Here is a 4,803-nt window from a genome sequence, read left to right on the forward strand (position 1 = left end):
CCTAACTCAAACACTAGGGGTGGTTTCCCCGATCGATGAAAGGAGTCACCGAAGGCAAATCGGTGACCATACCGCCTACCCTTATAATCTAGGGCTTTTTTCTCTGCTAACTACCTATGAACAAATGAAACCCTTCCACTTGAAGCTTCTACAATCTAAATGATTCACCGTCATCAAATCCTAGTCGCGTCATCTTCTCCCTTTGTAATCCATAACGTGCTCAGGTTTGTATTATCTTCTCCCTAAGGGTTTTGAAAAAATCATTGCTTCATTTGTTCAGATTTGTTCATCGTTTAGGGTTTTAAAAACTTGATTTGAGTTTCAAATTTGTAAAAACTTGATGTTTTTCAACTATACATCGTGAAATTGTGATTCGTATTTCAAATATGTGAGATGAACCCCGAAAACGATGGCGGAATACTCGCTGGTTCGATTTGGTGAGTCTTTTTTTGTTTTATTCGGTGACTTAGGTTTTGGGAATACATCGATTTGGTTACTGTTAATGGTTCTTTGTCACGAGTTTTTCCAGAATTGATGTTTTTGGTTGGTGACTTGTCAACTTGAAGCTGTTCAGTTGAAATTAGCATTTGTTTAGAGACGATGCAATACGACTACTGCTTTGGCTTTGATGACGTCTTTTCTTACTGCATCTCGCACCAATTACGGTTGGCTTCTTAATGGTATTGTGAATTCCGATGCTGTTTACTTTTTATTTGTGTGTTTTGATCTTTTGAATATAAGTAATTTACTTTGTATTTGGATGTTTGTTGTGGATGTTGTTGCTTACTTTTGCTCATCCTTTATTGTATTATTTACACAATATACATTTAAACAATCACTGAAGTGTAAACATCAAAAAAGTTCTATACTTGTATGTCAGAGGAAAGATGCAAAATATGAAGAAGATTGCTTATGATATTATTAGTAGTTGTAATAACACTTACAATAATAATGGTTGTGGTGAAGCTCATAAGTAGAAAGAGAGACATATAGTTTCTTGGTCTTAAGAGGTTGGTTCTGAATAACCCAATAACCTCTTTTAAGATTTCTCCATATTTGTCTATTCTTTCCGACATGGATAGTATTAATTGTTCAGTGTTACTAGATTCTCTTATTTGTAAAGAGGTTCCAGCAAAACTGTGTCTAGGTTTTGTTCCTAGAATCTGTTTATTTCGTGCAATATCAATTGCCCAATTTTCTTTTAACTGTGAAGGTAACACTTACAATAATAATGGTAGTGGTGAAGCTCATAAGTAGAAAGAGAGGCATATAGTTTCTTGGTCTTAAGAGGTTGGTTCTGATCAATAAATTGAAGTCTTTTATTGTGTTTTAGAATCTCTATTTTAGATCTATGTTGTCAAAGATGCAAGGCACAGGCGAGGCGCATCGGCCTCGCCCGGAGCCTAGGCGTAAGGCGCAAAAAAAGCGTGGGCTTTTTTAAGAAAAGCGCACATAGAGAAAAAAATATAAAAAATATGTTATGCTTTGAAAATAAATAAGATTCCACATATAAAATTAAAAAAAAAAACTATTATATATGTCATTTAAGATCATGGAGCTAACAGTTAGTAGCAAAAGTTTAGGACTTATATGTTGTAAGTTTTGGGTGTGTGAATAAAAGTCTCAAAAAGGTAGTAAATACTTTGTCCCACATTGGTGTGGGAACAAAGTGAGTGGTTGTTTATAAGGTAAAGCCTTTACTACTCTATTGTAGCTTTATGATATGTTTTTCCACAAGTCCTACCCGCGCGAGAGGGGGTGGGGGTGCAAAAATGAGTTTCTGAGCTGGAATTTGGTTGAACTTGTGCGTGCCCGCACCTGCGGACACGAATGCACAGCTCCGAAAAACCCAGGCCTGCGTTTGCGCTTTTGATAACATAGTTTTAGTTTATGATCATATGTTTCATATGAGTTGTTTATCTTTCAAGAAGATGATATATTGAGGAAACCTACTGGTATCCATGGAACAATCAAGTATAATTTGGTTTCAAGTCCACTTCTTGGGATCGGCGTTTATTTGATTTGCAAACAGGTAAGGAGTCATCGAGCTCTTTACACTTTGTCTATTCCTTGCTATTAGGTTAGGTTTATTTCAGTTCACTCTGTGTAGTTTTTTTTAGAAAAGAGGGAATGTGAGTAACTGATTTGTTTGCACAGTTGTAGGATCTGAAGGCTTAACTCGTAAGTTGTCTGTCTTGCCACAGTCGTCGGTGGTGCCCCCCAGCAAGCTCTCCAAAACGTAAGATGATTTGTTCTTACACCCACTCTAAGTATCATATTGCTTTGTAGGATTAATTATCTAATTCGACAACTTCTATGCACGCATGTATGTAAATAGCATATTGGTTTTTAGGTTTTTATTTTCAGCTTTTTAGCATTTTGTTTCGAATAATGTTCGACAATATTGATTATGATGATTGTTAGTTTTTAATTAACAATCAGGTGCCCTCTTTGACTTTAAACATAACTTTGTGGGGAGTTTTAATTGGTCTCCCAAATTGGCCTTTTACCTATGGATGTTTTGCAAAAATATAGCTTTTAATTAAATAGAAAAGCATTGATTTCATAACTATTCATATAATCATGTGTTAATTTTGTTACTATTGATCTTATAATAAAGAATTCAAACATCAAAATTTTTGTGTTTGTCATTTAATAATTTTTTTTTTATTTAGAAACACTCGTGGAATGACGATGAGTTATGTAGGATCGATTGCACGACCAAACGAGTCGTTCAGGAGAGATCTCGTCTAATACGAGAGGCGGAAATAGACGTATTGGTGTTATTTCAGTTTGTTTGCACACAGAATCACTTAAATTGTCTCTTGTATTGATTTCACAACGTTTTACAGGCTGGAGACACTTCGGCAGCACCTCGGCACCGGAATTAGAATCTTACAAATGAAATGACCAAGGCTACTATTTATAGGCAAACCCATTTCGTGTGGAATGGACTCACACGAGATGGCCAGTGTCATTTCGTGCGAAATGGACATGTTCCATTTCGTGCGAAATGGTCACAACCTACAAATTCCTCGTTTTTCTCGTATAACGTGCCCTGATCTATCTAACCTATTACAAGACTCGATACAAAACGAAGTTGATAGACATATGCACCAACAGACTCCCCTTGGATGTTGACGAAGTCTTCAATGTCGAGTCTTCAAAGTCTTCAGTCTTTATCAGTCTTTTCGCTCTCTCCAAAGTATCTGACATTGTAAGCATCCTCAATCTTTATCTCTTCTTCTCTTTCTCTCTTCCAGAATCTCAACCCGTTTCTATCTTCTCTTGATCAGATCTCTTGATTCCTTAAGTTCTTCAGTATCAACAGCTTGCGTGATCATCAGGAATCGAATCTGGCTCTAAGCAGCTTCTATTCTTGAACACAGTTCCAGGATCAGAAACTAGCTCAACTGATTTCAGACTCCCCTTTGCTAGCAGACTCCCCCTTAAGTTGTTCCGGGATCGCAATCTGACATAGCACTTTCACATGTTCAAGAACGTTTCCTGGCTCTTTGTAGTGACAGGATCTGAAACCTGGCTTTCGCATAGCTTTCAGGATTCGTAACCTGGCTGCTTCCACCTGCACAACCTTTACCTCAAAATATATTTCACAAATTTAAAATTTGACAAATGAATCTTTAGGTCTTTGTTTGTACAGTTCACGACTCCTCCTCTGATTTGCTAAAGTGCAATCTTCACGAATAGTGACCAACTTGAAGCTAATCAATGCAACTTCTCTGTTTCGGCTTTAACCACATCCGCGTTCGGTTTTTGATATACCATTTCAGCTGTGTTTAAAAAAGCGCGCTTAAAGCGAGCTTTAAGCGTGAAGCGCTGGAAACATCGCTTTTTTTGGTCTGAAGCGTTACAATACGTGAAGCATTGTGAAGCGAGCTTTAAGCGCGAAGCGATGATGGTTTGAAGCGTCGCTTCAGCCCAATCAGGTCACATTTGGGCCATTTTTTAAGCCCAACAGTCTTTAAATAGGGTTAAATGAGGCCTGTTTCTTTACCCTAAGTGTGTTTCGACTTTAATTTATGTTTTAACTATGTTTTTTATGTGTTAAGTGTGTTTTTTAATCATGTTTTTGTGTTTGTTATTGATTAACAAGTAGAATAGCTGAATAGGTCATATTGATGTGTACAATATTTTTTTCTTTTTTTTGAGCGCTTCGTATACGTGAAGCTCTCGCTTCGCGCTTGAAGCTTCGCTTAAAGCTTTTGGAACCAAAACGCTTCGGAGCGCTTCGCTCTTTTTTAAACCAAGCATTTCAGCACCATCGATCGCGCATTTCGCTTGCTTGATCTTTTAATTTTCAAAAACCCAACCGGCAATTGATAGAAACTTCGAACACTACACCAATAACCTTCAAGTTTATGAATACCCACGAAAATCTGAACTCGCATTTTTCGTGATCACCTTTAAGCACCTTCCTGAATGATAGATCCGTATAAACGGTATTCTCCACAATCAGGAAATCTTTATCGAATAACACATCATCCAGTAATGCCTTCAGATCTCAAAAACATTCATCCACGATCAGATTCACATTCTTCCTCTTCAGTCATGAAAAAAGATGTATAGTCTTCTCCGTCAGTTCCGGCAGCAACTTAACCAACAAACATCATCATTCCCCGGCGGTTAGTCCGAAAAACAATTCATCTGCTCGAAGATTAACCATTCAAACACTTTAGACTATCACACGTCTGTGATATCTTATAAGTATCCACAATACATATGCATCTCCTGATGCTAATCCTGCTGACCAACTTGACGAAGACCCAGGACTCAAACCCTAAG

Source organism: Helianthus annuus, chromosome 7 (genome assembly GCF_002127325.2).
Source record: "Helianthus annuus cultivar XRQ/B chromosome 7, HanXRQr2.0-SUNRISE, whole genome shotgun sequence".
Taxonomy (NCBI): domain Eukaryota; kingdom Viridiplantae; phylum Streptophyta; class Magnoliopsida; order Asterales; family Asteraceae; genus Helianthus; species Helianthus annuus.